Here is an 18,532-nt window from a genome sequence, read left to right as displayed (position 1 = left end):
GCAGTTGGGTCAGGACTATATGGGCTGCACATTCTGGGGGTTGGCAGTTGGTAAGGACTATATGGGCTGCACATTCTGGGGGTTGGCAGTTGGGTCAGGACTATATGGGCTGCACATTCTGGGGGTTGGCAGTTGGGTTAGGACTATAAGGGCATCACATTCTGGGGGTTGGCAGTTGGTAAGGACTATATGGGCTGCACATTCTGGGGGTTGGCAGTTGGGTCAGGACTATATGGGCTGCACATTCTGGGGGTTGGCAGTTGGGTTAGGACTATATGGGCTGCACATTCTGGGGGTTGGCAGTTGGTAAGGACTATATGGGTTGCACATTCTGGGGGTTGGCAGTTGGTAAGGACTATATAGGCTGCACATCTGGGGGTTGGCAGTTGGATTAGGACTATATGGGTTGCACATTCTGGGGGTTGGCAGTTGGGTCAGGACTGTATGGGTTGCACCTTCTGGGGGTTGGCAGTTGGGTCAGGACTGTATGGGTTGCACCTTCTGGGGGTTGGCAGTTGGGTCAGGACTGTATGGGTTGCAGGTTCTGGGGGTTGGCAGTTGGGTCAGGACTGTATGGGTTGCACATTCTGGGGGTTGGCAGTTGGGTCAGGACTGTATGGGTTGCACATTCTGGGGGTTGGCAGTTGGGTCAGGACTGTATGGGTTGCACATTCTGGGGGTTGGCAGTTGGGTCAGGACTGTATGGGTTGCACATTCTGGGGGTTGGCAGTTGGGTCAGGACTGTATGGGTTGCTCATTCTGGGGATAGAATGTATTTGGGAGTGAGCCTACGAATGAAATAGCGTGGCGATACATCCCCTGGCTTCTAATGAAAGAGATTATCAATTAAAACACGACAAGGCAGACGTTCACTTTTTTATGTTTGTTGATCATTTAAAAGCGAAAAAAACATTATCAGGGCTCCTGTGACACGCGATCTGAAATGATATTTTTGTTGGGCTTCAAGTACATTTTGGCTAATATTTTAGTTGGGCTGGTCTCAGAGCAAAGCATCAAGTTCATTTTGGATCATATTTGTGAAAAGCTTTAATTAAGTAAAATTGTATATTTGTAGCTCATATTTGTGGAAGGTTTCAGTAAAATAAATGCAAAAAAAAATAATTTTGGCTGATCTAAAAGCAAAAACGTTATAAATTATGTACTTTGGACATGTTGTTTCCATGGACACGGACGACTTAAGGAAGACAATATAACTTGGATCTGTCCTTAGTAGGACCAGCCTCAAATAGCCCAACAAGTAAACGAGATGACCACCCTAACATTAACTGATCCCCCACCCCCCCAAAGCTAGCTCTTCTTTGGGCGGCGCTACGATTAGAAGTGTGAGTAGTCATCTGGTCGTTATGTACTCACGCTGGGAGGTGCTGGCACAATGTATGCGGACCAGCGACGTGAGTGCTGCCGTTGTGTTGGGGGCCTCAGCTCGTTTATGCACGTGCACTGGTCCGAGATTTGACCAGCATCCCAACAAGGCGGTAATCGCATTCCGCCGTGTAAAATTGGCCGTAATGGAATAGAAAAGTGCCGGTTAGCCGGTCGGATGGGAGAAGCTGAAAGTCAGGACTGAATTAAAATACATAGTGGGCTTGGGGTAGGCAGGACTCGGTTGGGGGTTGTCAGGACTGGGTTGGGGGGGGGGGGGTTGGAGTTTTGGGGGTTGTCAGGACTGGGCTGGGGGTTTGGGAGTTGTCAGGACTGGGCTGGGGGTTTGGGAGTTGTCAGGACTGGGTTGGGGGGTTGGGGGTTTGGGGGTTGTCAGGACTGGGATGGGGGTAGGCAGGCCTAGGTTGGGGGTAGGCAGGACTGGGTTGGGGTTTTATGTGTTGTCAGGACTGGATTGGGGGTTTGGGAGTTGTCAGGACTGGGGTGGGGGTATAAGGGTTGTCAGAATTGTGTAAGGCGTTGTGGGCTTGGGGGTAGTCAGGAGTGTGTTGGGGGGGGGGGGGGGTGAAGGGTTGTAAGGGGGTTTGAGGGTTGTCAGAACTCTATAAGACATAGGTGTTTGGTAGAAAGCAGAGAAGACGGCAAGTTTGTGGTCTACATCAGATTTTTTTCTGCAATACTGTATTTGTTTTATAAGCCACATGGCCACAGTGCTAGACTAACGCCCAGCCCTCATTGCTTCAGGCAGTGCAGTTGTCAGGTGTAAGAGGTCGGTGCCACAATGTCATGTTAACTTAACACCTCGAGTTCAAAGGTGATGGTACAAGAAATATGTTAAATAATGTGATGTAGTCATATATATTTTAATGAGTGGTGTAAGTCTTAAATTGAATGATTAACCAGAGAGTAAGCTCACGTAAGTGGAGTTAACTCTAGAAAAATAGATAAATAATAAAGATGATTTTGATACATGTATTGATGTAAACACAAAACAGAGAGATAGAGAGAAGTAGAGAATGGACAAATTGGACAAAAGCCTAGCGAGCCTACCAAATATTTAAATCTGAGATGGGAGTAAGCTCACGTGCGAAGTGGCAGCCTAAGTAAATAAACAAGGTGCAGACAGACATGTCTTGTGATATATCTTTAGAACCAGCGCCGGTGTTTATTGACTTCAACACACAGAGAATCTAGAGCTCCGTGTGGAAAATAGATCCGGAAATTTCCGATTTAAAAAACAACGTTAAATTGTATGCTGGGGCGGGCTGTTGATGTTATTTAAGTTGAAATAAATAGTTGAGTAACTTTTGTTTACGGTTATTTATTGGCGCGGAGTCAACATTTTAAAAAGTATCAATTTTCCTTGTAACATATTTTTAGCGCAATTTCCATTCTGGAGAATTGCGTTTATTAACCCGTCATTTCTGGATGTATGAATGAATGGATGGATGGATGGATGGATGTGTGTCCGCAGCTTTAAGTCGCATCTCCTCCTCAACGAAGCAATATCGATGACTAGTTCCAAAAGCAATTATGTTAAGCAATTTACGAGGATGAACATAGGCCATAAACATTCCGGGTTTCTTTCATGTATTTCCCGGAAAAGCCAAAAAACCTCGAAAAAAAGCAGTTTTTGGCCCATATCTCGGCAACCAGACCACTTAGCGACTTGAAACATGTACCAATCGATTCCTGCCATAATTTAGAACAATATTGCCGAAGAAAGTTTTCAGAAATATCCTTTTGTTCGGTCACAACAATTTTTTTTAATTAATTAAAATTTGGACCAAATTAGTAGGCATATTTTTCCAACCACACCACACGCGTCATCACGTTCAATAGCTGCGCCATCACGTTCAATGGCTGCGTCATCACGTTCAGTAGGCGCGCAATGGTTTTTAGTCATGTAACTCTATTGTAAATAAAACATGTAAAATACTGAAAAAAAAAATTAATAAAAAACGTTTTAATAACTAACCAATGGTTTTACTAACCCTGCTCTTGATTTACGCTACGACAGAGCTATTTTTAGATAACACAAGGAAATTGCGCTAAAATTGTCACTAGACTTTTTTAATTACTTGTTTTTATTGGTACAACTTTAATTACTTCACGTTTTAAAAAACAAATTAATAAAGTTATACTGAAATATACTTTTTTGAACGCTCCCAACCAAGAATAGCTTGTTTCTTCCACCTTAGCCCCCGCCAGACAAGGGTCGTTAAAGAAAAACGGTGTAGATGAAAAAAATGTCTTGAAAATTTGACCCCAACCGTTCAATCAGTTCATTAATGGAAATATTATTTATAATCCTTGTGCTTAGTTCTCCCTGGTAAAGTCTTTTGTGAGAGAGTATTCTACAATAAAAATACAATACAATTAAGATATGGTATCTTTGACAAACCATTGGGTTTCATAACGCACGTTCAGATAGTTATAACATAGTTTGGATTGTATTTGTTACATTTAAGGATTTTCTAGGTATGTTTTCCTTATCAGCTGATAGGGTTAGGGGTCAGAGCTAGGGTTAGAGCTAGGGTCAGAGCTAGGGTCAGAGATATGATTATAGTTGCTGGAGAGTTTTTACAGAACGCTTTGGCGTTACAGAAGAGATTAATCGAAACAAGAATCGGTAGTACTTTGTGGAAATGGGGGGAGGGTGTTGTTAAAACCCTGAGCCATATAAAACGTTGAGCCATATAAAACGTTGAGCCATGTAAAACCTTGAGCCATGTAAAACATTGAGCCATGTAAAACCTTGAGCCACGTAAAACCTTGAGCCATGTAAAACCTTGAGCCACGTAAAACATTGAGCCATGTAAAACCTTGAGCCATGTAAAACGTTGAGCCATGTAAAACATTGAGCCATGTAAAACCTTGAGCCATGTAAAACCTTGAGCCATGTAAAACCTTGAGCCACGTAAAACATTGAGCCATGTAAAACCTTGAGCCATGTAAAACGTTGAGCCATGTAAAACCTTGAGCCACGTAAAACATTGAGCCATGTAAACTCCAGCCAGCAATCAATGGAAACAAGATGAATGTCATTAGCAGGGGGACCAGCGCTATCAAGAGTTGAGAACTAATTTGGCAAGACTCGCATCGGCCCAGCGTCAGCAGGGTTCAAAGAAAAGTCGATACCCTGGGGAATCAAAGCGGTTAGGGCAGTAGGTATAGGGGCAGTACCCCACCCCCTCCCCCGGGGTGTCAACTAATTTGTAAATAAAACTGCTGCCAGCGGTCTGTGTGACGTTGAAGGTTAAGATGATTGGGTGAGGGGGGGGGGGGGGGTCCAATCATACATGTCTAGTCAAGTACCTATCTGTATCCTTGCTTTGATTGTAAAATAAAGGTTGGAAGATCGGTAGTTTCTTGGGAGTTGCTGTACGTTGTACGGCACTGAAAAAGTAAAAACTACACAATTGTAACCTTTTATAGGTCATTAAAAGAGTGGAAATTTGAAATAAATTATACACAGGGCTACTATGCAACGAAAAACGTTTATAAAGTAGGGGTGGGGGTGAAGCGGTGGTAAAGTCACTAGGTCACTAGGTTAGTTTGTATACCGGCCAGAGTAAAGCTTTCACATAAAGCACTGTCATAAATGTGGGCTTTAGTCTAATGGGCGAGCCAGCGTTGTAAGAGAGATCAAGTTACACACTATCAAATATTAGCATTTTATTGACTTATTACATGTGTATCATAGAGTTTTTTTCTCCAGAATATTGTCTTTTTACTTTCTCGTATATACGATGTAGGCCTATAGAGAAAGTCTTGTAATCGTGCAAAAAAAAAATATCGAGATTTATCTCGACGTTTTACACCTCACTGATACGGAAAAACATAATTTTGCAATCTTGTCCGTATGTCTGTGTGTGTGTGTGTGTGTCTGTCTGTGTGTGTGTAAACACGATAACATGAGTACCGTTACAGCTAGGTTGATGAAATTTCATATATAAGTATTTTATCAAAATCGTAGATCTGTATCAACTTTTGAGCGATTTCCGATAACAGGAAGTAGTACTTTTTTTTACTTTGAATTTTTCAAAAGCCTATAACTTGAGTACTATTTCAGATAGATAAATGAAATTTCACATGGAAGTAAAAGATCTAATTCTCTACCTTCTGTCAAATTTTGAGTAATTTCCGTTGACAGGAAGTACTACTTTACGCTATTTCCGATTTCTCAAAAAATGAATGTTACCATTTTTTTAAGTACTAATAATACTCCGCACTATTGTGCACATTTATTTGGCGTTCACTGGTGCGCAATTCTTTTTTCTACGAGATGTTATTCTATTTTAAAAAGTTTAAGTATTTAAAATGGATTAAAATTCATGTCTATATCCCGAGTTCCCATCCCCCGTTTTTTTTATAAGAATATTCGAGAAAGTTTAGGGGAGATCACTCCCGGTTTATTTACAATAGCAAATAATAGGCTAGAGTTATATATATAAGTAAGCGGTCAACCTAAGGTTCAGGAATTTGAAATGAATGTAGATTTAAGCAACGAATTATCACCCATTTGGAAATCCAAATACCAAAATTTTATGCAAGGGAAATAACTTTCACAAGAGTAGCTAAATTAACCAAGTGTAACTAAAACGTACTTGAAAAACACAATAAATCGTTTTAAATTTCATTACGTAATTATCATAAGTAATTTCTTTTTATTAATTATGTAGCATTGGCAAAACAGTATATTTTACCAATTGACTACTTAACTGTAGGTGTTATTTGAAAGTGTAAAAATAGTAACGTTATGACAACATACTTCTAACATAATTTCAATTAAAAGCAATTAATGTAATACCTCGACGTGACGTTCATATCTAAAAAGGGACGCATTTAATTAAAGAAAAATAAAATACGGGAAGGCATTAAGACAGGGGTCGGCAACCTGCGGCAATCTTTTGGTGTCAAGATGCGGCTCTTCAGCTCCATGCACAAATATTAATGATTTCTTTCTCATATATACGAAGTATAGAGAAAGTCTTATAATCGTGCACAAAAAAAATCGAGAGTTTTATAAATCTCGACGTTTTACACCCCACTGATACGGAAAAACATAATTTTGCAATCTTTTCCGTATGTCTGTGTGTCTGTGTGTGTGTCTGTGTGTGTAAACACGATAACTTGAGTACCGTTACAGCTAGGTTGATGAAATTTCATGTATAAGTATTTTATCAAAATCGTAGATCCGTATCAACTTTTGAGCAATTTCCGATAACCGGAAGTGGTACTTTTTCTACTTTGAATTTTTCAAAAGTCTATAACTTGAGTACTATTTCAGATGAAATTTCACATGTAAGTAAAGGATCTAATTCTCTACCTTCTGTAAAAATTTTGAGTAATTTCCGTTGAACGGAAGTAGTAATTTACGCTATTTCCAATTTCTCAAAAAAAAAAAACGCATGTAAATTTATAAAGTACTAATAATATTGCGCACTATCATGCATATCTTTATTTGGCGTTCACTTGGTGCGCAATTCTTTTTTCCACGAGATTCTATTCTATTTTTAAAAGTTTAAGTAATTAAAAATCATGTCTATTGGACTTGTAAGTTTATCGTTCTTTCTCGCGTTAATTCATGTCTGGTTAGCCAGGGAGAGATAAAAGTTTTCGAACTAAATCAATTGTTGTGAACGGGGTTTCCCATTGATAACAAAAAAACATGGCGGCTATTTGTTAGTAGGTCCCGCTTCAAGATTTCAAAATCATCAAACGTTCCAGAAATGCAACAACTGTAAAAACTTTCAACGCTGTTTTGTTCATATGGATGGGAACAAACACATGTGTATGCATTTTTGAATATAAAAGTTTTGTGGCGGTAAGTATATTGATTTTATTTCTTTTGTTGATAGTTTGTCCAAGGCTAGGGGACATTACTCTGACTCTACTCAGTCTTTGCTACGAGACTTAAGATTCCCAGACCTAGAGATCTAGATCTAGATCTAGATTCTAGAATCTACCAACTAAGATCTACATTGCTTTAATCTAGTTCTAAGAGTATAAGTTCATGAATTAGAATATATTAGATCTAGATTCTAGATCTAGTATTTTAGTGATCTAGATAAAATATTAAAAATATTAAGAAAAGGATGACGGTAAAAACTAAAACAACAGGAAAATGAGGATGACTTCCAGTCTCACTCAGCCTACGACTTACTTATTAATCGAATCTAGATTCTAGATCTAGATATTAGATCTAGATATCTAGAACTTAGACAACAATGTTAATGTTAATAGATCTAGATCTAGCTAGATTACTGAACTAGACTCTAGATTCTAGTACTGATTACTCAGTGATTACTGTTTAATATTTTAGAAGTAGGCCTATTACTAGTTAGTTATTAGAAGTAGCTTGTAGATAGATGGCTAGATAGATAGTATTACTAGATCTAGATAGAGATAGTAGAATAGATCTAGATCTAGATTCTAGTTGCAGATGGTAGTATGGTAGGCCCTAGATCTAAAATCTAGATCTAGAGAATCTAGTAGATCTAGATAGATTCTAGATCTAGATTAGATCTAGTTTAGGTAAAACCTACCCTAGTTAAGTTTAGTAAGAGCTAGTAATGCCTAGTAGCCTAGTAAGGCTAACCTGTTTTTAATTTTAAATCAATTTTTTTATATCTAGAATCTAGACTAGATCTACTCTAGCTATTTACTAGATCTAGATCAGTAGCCAGTAGAGTGATTAGAGTAGTAGTAGAGTGTAGTGTAGAGTACTGTAGACTATTGTAGAGTGTAGGTACTAATAACTAGACTGAAACTAAATTAGACTAGAATCTAGGTCTAGATACATTTAGGGCTTACAGACTTATCAGACTACAGTGTTGCAATGAGTAGATCTAGTAATAAATAGATTAAATTTAGTTTGAAATTGTTACAGTAGTGCTACTACTTTTCTAAGTAGTAAGTAGTGTAGACTACTAGAAGAGCAAGATGATAGATCTCCATCAAGCTACAATAGAGTTTAGTTAGTAGTTAGTTAGTCATAGTAATAGTACCAAAAGCAGTGTAAGTAGCACAGTAAAAAAAAAGTATTACTAGGCCATCTACTATTGTATTAGGCCCTTTTATTTTTAGCAAGTTAAAGTTTGGTTAAGTATTAGTCTTCTAGCAAGTTGCCTAGTAGTAAACTTATAAACTAGATCAAGTGTATTAGTACAATTAGACTTGTAGGCTAGTCTTGTTAGTCTAGACCAGGGACTATAAAATCTACAATGGAGGCGAGCGAGTTGACGAGATTCCGTCCCCAATGTTGTTGACATGGAATAAAAACGTGCTTTTTAGATTTAGACCGTAAAAAAAAATAAAAAATAAAAACTTAAGCCTAAAATTAATTTAGAAATTTTATATTTTTAGAATAAATGCTATAAAAGTTGCAAATCCAGAGAACTTGAAAATAATTTGTTGAGTTTAAGGCTACATTTCTATTTATTTTCATCAAGCCTAACCGGATGTTTCACTTTCGTAAGACAAATATTGATTGGCTGTACAGTAACTTAGTGATCGATAACTATTTGTTTACAAAACTTTGCAGGTCAAGTTTTTAAATAACCATGCAAATTTAAAACCCCATGACCTAGTTTTCTATTTTTAGCTTACAATGTGTACAATAAAATCAATGGCGGCCTATCCAATAGCAGGATGCCATTGTTTATGTCGCCATTACACGTGAAAACCAAATTGTTTTTGCTTTTTTTTAAATTTTTATTTAGTTACCGAAAATATTATAAACATCAAATACATCCAATCTTTAGTAAAGTCCGAAAAAAACCAGATAGACAGGATTTTATAACCATATTAATTGTAACTACGCTGTGCATGATTTTTAAATGAATTTATACACCTCTCAAATACCTTTGAGACTTTTCTCGCTGGTGTCCATTGATAACTTTCGGCCTTTTAGTATAAGCCTAATTATTAATGAATTACAGGGTACAAAAATTAATAAATTGGTCAGAGTCAGTATGGTTACAGTTAGCTGTTAATAGAATTAAGTTTTAGATCTATCGACTACAATTTTTAGTTACAAGTAATGAAAATGAAACTAATAGTTTTGTAATAGTTAAGATATGGTTAACTGTAAACCAGATATTTTAGTTTTTAAGACAAGCTAAGTAGATGGAAAACTGAACCTTTACAATAAATTAAACTTTTTATAAATATATATATATATATATATATATATATATATATATATATATATATATATATATATATATATATATATATATATATATATATATATATATTAATATCTCATATTAGTTAAATAATTATTTTAATATAATATATGGATAAACTTAATAATTTATTATATTTAAATTCCCTAGGTACTTGGCAAGCAATTTTCTCACACTTTACTGTGGCTATTGGTGCTGATCTTGAACTAAAGGTGAGCTGAATTTTTTTTTTTATAATAAGCCATTTTTCAGCTTAAGCCCAAGTTTGAAATCGATTCAGTGTTCTAATTCTTAAAGAATATGTTGCTACTAAGATTATATACTGTAAGTATTAATATGTATGGCTTGATAGTGGGACTGTCAGACAGTAGCTTTCACATTTCTATCCTAAAAGATAAGAGTTCAGATCCCTGGTTTTAGTCCTGGTATGATGTCCTAAGTCTCATGAGTACCAGCTCTCATGAGTACCTGGCTCAAGATAGGGAAATTAAAGGTGGCTGGGTATATACCTCTGAACACTCTAATTTTACATGCAAATGTCACAGAAACAGGTGAATTTTAATTCAACTGCTATATTGGCTGTCTGTTTTAATCAATGATTAATTTTTTCATATTACAGAAAGTTGTTAAAAATATTATTTATTTAATTTCTAGGTAAATGGAACAGCATGGATGTGGATTTTTAGACACAAGGAAGCTGAATTTAACTTTTAATGAAGAATTTAAATGATGATTGTCCATGAAAAGAAATATTAATCATATACATTGTAATGCTGTATTGATGCATCTTCTGTTTTAAGTAATTAAAAAACCATCCATTTATGAAATTCTTTTCATTTTTTTTTTCAATTTTAAAACTGTAGTTCTGTTTTGTTATTTGAAAACAATGATGAAAGTATACTGAACTGCCATTGAGATATTAATATAAATGCTATTGTTTATAGTTTAGTTCTTTCAGAAGCAACTACATTGACATCAAAACTGAATCTTTATTGTACACTAAAACCAGTCCATGTCAACAATTTATTGACATTCAAACATTAAATTTTTTTAAAGGTGATTTTTCTTAAATAAAACAGACTACTTTCATATGGGATAAGAAACATTTAATTTTGAAATTGATTGGTTTATTAAATTTTAATGGAGCTGAAACTAAAACACTGGGTACAAATTTATTATTACTTTGTTTCTCAGAAAATTGCAAATTTTGAACATAAGAACTGTGGGAAGTAGGCAATGATGTTAAAATATCTCTTGAAACTTGAAGAAATTGTGGAAGGTTTAGAGATAGAAAACAACATTTCAGAAGATGATGTTTGAAATAATGGTAAAATATCTTTAGCAATTGTCACTGAATAAATATTTTCATTAGACAAATCACATTTAGATATAGAAGAATAAGGTATGTCTTTAGATTTTCTTATCAGCGAAGATCCTGGGTGATTCTCTTTGTTACCATCAGTCAAACGACAAGCCAATTCTGGAAAATTCATTGGGTTCTTTGCCTGGGCAGCTAAATATATTTAAATTAAGTTCATGCAAGGCTTTAGAAACATCAATTGGATAAAACTCTATAATTTCATTAACTTTTTATTAATATCAGCTCCAAAGGAATAATATAACTAAGTTACACATCATCAATAAATCAAATTTGCAGATATTTCCATTTCACCAAACTTTCTCTAAGTCATAATATATATTTTAAATTCATGGCATTTTGTTAGGCTAGATATGTTGACTTTTATTTACCACAATAATCTGATTATATAAATTAGGATTACCCAGCTATCATACATTCTTCTTTTTACTGCCCTCCTTTATGAGGGGGAGGTAAAAATCATCATAAAATGTGTGATTCAATTTACAGATGAACCCTCTCTCTCTCTACCCCTCCCCCTATATATATATGTATATCTACATAATCTCTAAAATCATGTTGGTACCTCTACCTGTTTGAATGTTAGGCCCCTTTCCTTCAACTGTTTCTGTGTGGATCTTCTCCATGGGGGGGTCATCTATAAATGACGTCACGCATTTTTTTGACGATTTTTACCTCCCCCCCTCCCCCTACACATCGTCACAAAAAGCCAGACCCCCACCCCCTAAAATGACGTCACACAGTACTAGATTCTAAATCTAAATTACTACAGTTGCCTACACTCTAGATTTAGTTCTTAAGTTCTACAACAAGACTACACTAAACTTCGCTAGATCTAGAATAATCTAGATTCTATATATAAATTGATAGTGAACATATTCTAGTCTACCTGTCTTTAAGTAAATAGCCTATTTAGTAATTTAGTAATTAATTCCACTCAACTACACTGTAAAATAAAAGAAACTAGATCTAGAATCTAGATCTCTAGACTACTCTTGAGTCTATAAATTAAAAATAAATCCTGTATGTCGTATGTTACTGTCTAAGTCGGAATTTTCAAGAGGGTTTTTTTTAAGTCATAGATCTAGATATAGAATTCTAGATCTAGAAATCTAGACTCTAGATCTAGGCTATATATATTTATTAATTAAATTAGGCTTGATTTCAGATTTACGATTGAAATCTTTTAGGCCTATAAATATCATATTTTATATAGATTATAGATGTATTATTATTATACAGGTTGTATTCTAGATCTATCTAGATCTATATAAAATATAATATATTTGTGTGTGTGTGTTATTTTAAACTTAATTTACTTAAAACAACTTATTGTCGGAGTTTTTTTTATTCCAAAAACGAAAGTAGATTTCATAACTTAAAAAAAAAAATAAATAAAAAATATTCACATTTGGTTTGAAAAAACAAAAAAACGCCAGCTGGCAACTACCGGTGCGAGAACTTGGTAAGCTACTTTAACAACTTACAAGCCCAATATTCCGAGTTGCCACCCCACGTAGAAAGTTTAGGGGAGATTACTCCCGGTTTATTTAACGTGAGATGGTACACACATAACATGTTAGCTTACACGTACTAACAGAAAATCATGGTCTAAGTGTAACGGCACGGAAACAAAAGAGCAGATAGCATCGCAACATATTATAACTAGACACGATTAATGCTGCCACACAAAATCTGGAGAACAAGTTATTGTGTGAACAACAGACAGATGTTTGTTATCTAGGCTGTGGGAAGTATAATTGTTACAATGGTACTGAACCGTGGGACAAATAACTATTACAACAGTTCTATTATTGAGCTATGAGACAGATGTTTGTTATCTAGGCTGTGGGAAGTACAATTGTTACAATGGTACTGAACCGTGGGACAAATAACTATTACAACAGTTCTATTATTGAGCTGTGGGACAGATGTTTGTTATCTAGGCTATGGGAAGTATAATTGTTACAATAGTACTGAGCCGTGGGACAAATAACTATTACAACAGTTCTATTATTGAGCTGTGGGACAGATGTTTGTTATCTAGGCTATGGGAAGTATAATTGTTACAATAGTACTGAGCCGTGGGACAAATAACTATTACAACAGTTCTATTATTGAGCTGTGAGACAGATGTTTGTTATCTAGGCTATGGGAAGTATAATTGTTACAATAGTACTGAGCCGTGGGACAAATAACTATTACAACAGTTCTATTATTGAGCTGTGAGACAGATGTTTGTTACCAATATTACACGTGAAACACACAGCTAGTGGCTCAACATTTAGGCTGATGGCGGTGGGAATGTTCCTAAGAGTTGTCTGACTTGATGAAACATCGGTATAGGGTCACGAGATGATAGGTGCGATATAAGGGCCGTATATAAGGGCAGGGTCTAGTCAAACCCCACATATTAAAAGAGATTTATCCCTATTCTAAGTCAATGTTATGCTAATATAAATCTGGGGGGTGAGGTTCTAACTGTATTAGTGTCATAGTCATGACTGCATAGTTAAGTTAGTTATACTTATGAATGCACGATAAACTATGATCAAGAGAGTTACACTTATGAATCAGTTAAGCCCTGTTAAGCTAAGGTTACCAGAATATCAACTGTTACACGTATAAAGTGTCTTTCATCTGAATGGGGGAGGGGGGGGGGACAGCATGAGTTATCACGGCGTAAGATGAGGTGAGCTAGGGCAGTGTATCTGACTTAAACATTTAATTGTGCAGAAAAATAGATTTTCTAGCCGGGTGAGTCCAATGATAGGGTGAGCAGGGTGCTTGAAATATTCTGATGAGAATTTGCATGTTCATGAGTACGGTTTGATCTGCTCATTCCTTGATCTGGTGGGGCAATAAGCATCGTCAGTCGTGTGATGTCGTTACACCATCCGTGGTCGTTACATCATCCGTGGTCGTTACATCATCCGTGGTCGTTACATCAGCTTCAGTGCTGATTGCTATATTTTAATGCCTTGTTATGTCATATTAGTTGGTGAGGACACATTTTTGGGGGAGATATTTGCCTGCGTTGTATCTTAAAGCACCTTCTAAAACAATATTGAAGTTATTAGTTTTATTAAAGGCGCTGTGTACAACGTTGGGCTCTGATATCAAGGTAGGTTGGGCTCTGATACCAAGGTAGGTTGGGCTCTGATACCAAGGTAGGTTGGGCTCTGATACCAAGGTAGGTTGGGCTCTGATACCAAGGTAGGTTGGGCTCTGATACCAAGGTAGGTTGGGCTCTGATACCAAGGTAGGTTGGGCTCTGATACCAAGGTAGGTTGGGCTCTGATACCAAGGTAGGTTGGGCTCTGATACCAAAGTAGGTTGGGTTCTGATACCAAGGTAGGTTGAGCTCTGATACCAAGGTAGGTTGGGCTCTGATACCAAGGTAGGTTGGGCTCTGATACTATGGTAGGTTGGGCTATGATACTATGGTAGGTTGGGCAGATACTATGGTAGGTTGGCCTCTGATACCAAGGTAGGTTGGGCTCTGATACCAAGGTAGGTTGTGCTCTGATACCAAGGTAGGTTGGGTTCTGATACCAAGGTAGGTTGGGTTCTGATACCAAGGTATGTTGGGCTATGATACTATGGTAGGTTGGGTTCTGATACCAAGGTATGTTGGGCTCTGATACCAAGGTAGGTTGGGCTCTGATACCAAGGTAGGTTGTGCTCTGATACCAAGGTAGGTTGGGCTCTGATACCAAGGTAGGTTGGGCTCTGATACCAAGGTAGGTTGGGCTCTGATACCAAGGTAGGTTGGGCTCTGATACCAAGGTAGGTTGGGCTCTGATACCAAGGTAGGTTGGGCTCTGATACCAAGGTAGGTTGGGCTCTGATACCAAGGTAGGTTGAGCTCTGATACCAAGGTAGGTTGGGCTCTGATACCAAGGTAGGTTGGGCTCTGATACCAAGGTAGGTTGGGCTCTGATACCAAGGTAGGTTGGGCTCTGATACCAAGGTAGGTTGGGCTCTGATACCAAAGTAGGTTGGGTTCTGATACCAAGGTAGGTTGAGCTCTGATACCAAGGTAGGTTGGGCTCTGATACCAAGGTAGGTTGGGCTCTGATACTATGGTAGGTTGGGCTATGATACTATGGTAGGTTGGGCAGATACTATGGTAGGTTGGCCTCTGATACCAAGGTAGGTTGGGCTCTGATACCAAGGTAGGTTGTGCTCTGATACCAAGGTAGGTTGGGTTCTGATACCAAGGTAGGTTGGGTTCTGATACCAAGGTATGTTGGGCTATGATACTATGGTAGGTTGGGTTCTGATACCAAGGTATGTTGGGCTCTGATACCAAGGTAGGTTGGGCTCTGATACCAAGGTAGGTTGTGCTCTGATACCAAGGTAGGTTGTGCTCTGATACCAAGGTAGGTTGGGTTCTGATACCAAGGTAGGTTGGGCTCTGATACCAAGGTAGGTTGGGTTCTGATACCAAGGTATTTTGGGCTATGATACTATGGTAGGTTGGGCAGATACTATGGTAGGTTGGGCTCTGATACCAAGGTAGGTTGGGCTCTGATACCAAGGTAGGTTGGGCTCTGATACCAAGGTAGGTTGGGCTCTGATACCAAAGTAGGCTGGACTCTGTTACCAAGGTAGATTGGGCTCTGATATCTAAGTGGGATGGGCCTGAATGAAATCGGTTACTGACGATAGTACCTGTGTTAACTTTAAGAGCATTAACAGAGGAACACTGGGTTTATACTATTAAAAGAAAAGGAACACAAGAGTTCCAAGATAAGGGGCAAATGAACCCCACAACACCACTTGTAGTCCGTTTTTAAACTAACTGATGTCGCTGTATTTATTGTTTGCCAGAGACCAAGCTTCAATTCTTAGCCAGTTACACCAACATTAATACGACACAAGTTCTCAGAAACAAACGAGAACACACCAGCACTTCACTGCCGCCATGTGTTTATTTCACAAAGTCTAAACAAAAAATCAACAGTTCTTTTCTTTTTTCTATTAAAAAAAAGCCGGTCCCAGAGAGAAGCTAAGCCTGGTAAACTTGCAAATGTCAAACTGCTCAATCGCATGACGGATACACAAGTCAAGATAATTGAAAGATTGTTTCTCTTCGGGATTTTACATACACGGAAAGGAATCAAGTGGAAAATGGCCAATTTTCTATTGAGGAGTTTTATTTTCAGTAGCAAGAAAACGAATACGATCAATACCACAACACCGGTATAATGTCTGGAGAATATTCCTGGCAATATATCAATAGTCAGACTTTCAAATCATTAACACATTCTGTCGATGATACTTTTATCTAATATATATATATATATATATATATATATATATATATATATATATATATATATATATATATATATATATATATATATATATATAATTTTTGGCCGTATATCCAGCATTAGCACAAATCTATAATTCTAATTCTTTTCTATGTTTGCAGCAAGAGTTCTATTACTAAAGGAACCAACTTGTCCCTAGTGGGTTAATGCTATAAATATTTCTACCAGTGTATAGCTCGCTCCTATCTAGATTCACCAACCTATTATGTATCTTTGAAGAGCGATGGATTCGCCAGAACATCAGATGGCTTATTTATTCAAGCCATGCTAAGTTTACGTTAATTTCCATGGATTTTTGCGTTGAACAAGGATGGTTTTCTAATGGATTTTTCGAAAAGTTTTATAATGAGTTTACAAAGTTGAATATAAAGATGAGATGTGAGATAGTGAGATGCAGCATATTCTACTATTCTACGGGTCTCGGGTTATGTAAGCTGTACTCAAGGATAAATCAAATATGTGAAAACAGACAAGAAACTTAGTTATCTGTGGAGATGTGTAAACAATGTGCTCTGTGAGTGTGTGCTCTGTGTGTGTGTGCTCTGTGAGTGTGTGCTCTGTGAGTGTGTGCTCTGTGAGTGTGTGCTCTGTGTGTGTGTGCTCTGTGAGTGTGTGCTCTGTGAGTGTGTGCTCTGTGAGTGTGTGCTCTGTGAGTGTGTGCTCTGTGAGTGTGTGCTCTGTGAGTGTGTGCTCTGTGAGTGTGTGCTCTGTGAGTGTGTGCTCTGTGAGTGTGTGCTCCGTGAGTGTAGACGACTTGCAACCAGAGAGTGCAGGTCAGAGATAAGAGACGCGTCTTATCTTTGGGACCAGGTCACGTGCTATGTCCACTGGTCGGTCACTGGTCAACTTTCTGGAATCCAGACACAAGCCCATAATTTATATTGAACAGACATACAAGCCCATAATTTATTTCAACCAGACATACAAGCCCATCATTTATTTCAACCAGTCATACAAGCCCATCATTTATTTTGAACAGACATAAAAGCCCATCGTTTATTTTAGAAATTTATTAAAACTTAAACACCGTATATCCGAAAAGCCGTGTAAGATGGAGTCTATCTAAGGTATCGACTGACGTTCATGAGTTCTGTCTTCACTGCGTTACATAATTGACCACTTTCAGATATATGATGCACCACTTTCTGTTATATGATGCACCACTTTCGATACATGATTTTAAAACCAGTAGCGACTCCGGCATAATTTAAACAGTTATTTCTGTCTCCCAAAGAAAAAAAACTAAATAGAAAAACGCACATTAATTGCTTGTAGAAACTCCTATAGAACCCATTATATCAAGCAAAGTTTAGGCAGATATCCAATTGGGCAATATGTCAAGGCTGTTTTTTTCTAATCTATTTTTAAATGAGCCTATATTTAGATCAGTCGTGGTGCTGTCAGGGGCGAGCAACTCAAGAAGTTTATTTTGTTTGGTGTAAACAGGTACTAGTGGTCAGAACTGGTGGAAGTCATGATAAGGGCCGGCATATAAACGTGATGATATTGTATACGGTTATAACCGTAACACGTGTTTATAAACGTGGTGATATTGTATAAGGTTATAAACATGACGATGTTGTAGGCCTATACGGTTATAAAAGTAACATGAAAGAGTTTACACAGGTGGTGATATGGTATGAGCTTATAAAGGTGGTGATGTTGTGTGAGCTTATAAAGGTGGTGATGTTGTATGAGGTTATGAAGGTGGTGATGTTGTATGAGGTTATAAAGGTGGTGATGTTGTATGAGCTTATAAAGGTGGTGATGTTGTATGAGGTTATAAAGGTGGTGATGTTGTATGAGCTTATAAAGGTGGTGATGTTGTATGAGCTTATGAAGGTGGTGTTGTATGAGCTTATAAAGGTGGTGATGTTGTATGAGCTTATAAAGGTGGTGATGTTGTATGAGCTTATAAAGGTGGTGATGTTGTATGAGCTTAAAAAGGTGGTGATGTTGTATGAGCTAATAAAGGTGGTGATGTTGTATGAGCTTATAAAGGTGGTGTTGTTGTCTGAGCTTATAAAGGTGGTGATGTTGTATGAGCTTATATAGGTGATGTTGTATGAGCTTATAAAGGTGGTGTTGTATGAGCTTATAAAGGTGGTGATGTTGTATGAGGTTATAAAGGTGGTGATGTTGTATGAGCTTATAAAGGTGGTGATGTTGTATGAGGTTATAAAGGTGGTGATGTTGTATGAGCTTATAAAGGT

General features: G+C 37.3%; 1 protein-coding gene and 1 long non-coding RNA gene across 7 annotated transcripts in view; one reads left to right on the top strand and one right to left on the bottom strand.

The window, feature by feature from the left end:
• Positions 1–18,532, bottom strand: part of LOC131938280 (ribitol-5-phosphate xylosyltransferase 1) — a 76,998-nt gene that overhangs the window by 52,647 nt on the left and 5,819 nt on the right. The window lies entirely within an intron of this gene.
• On the top strand, positions 6,991–10,434 carry LOC131938282 (uncharacterized). The gene is made up of 3 exons (XR_009386289.1): positions 6,991–7,234; positions 9,750–9,811; positions 10,254–10,434. It is a non-coding gene; the product is annotated as an uncharacterized LOC131938282 (long non-coding RNA).

Source organism: Physella acuta, unplaced genomic scaffold (genome assembly GCF_028476545.2).
Source record: "Physella acuta isolate Inbredline_101_S28 unplaced genomic scaffold, ASM2847654v3 ptg000240l, whole genome shotgun sequence".
Classification (NCBI taxonomy): domain Eukaryota; kingdom Metazoa; phylum Mollusca; class Gastropoda; family Physidae; genus Physella; species Physella acuta.
The sequence above is the reverse complement of the archived record's forward strand: the minus strand, read 5'-3'. Positions and strand labels throughout refer to the sequence as shown.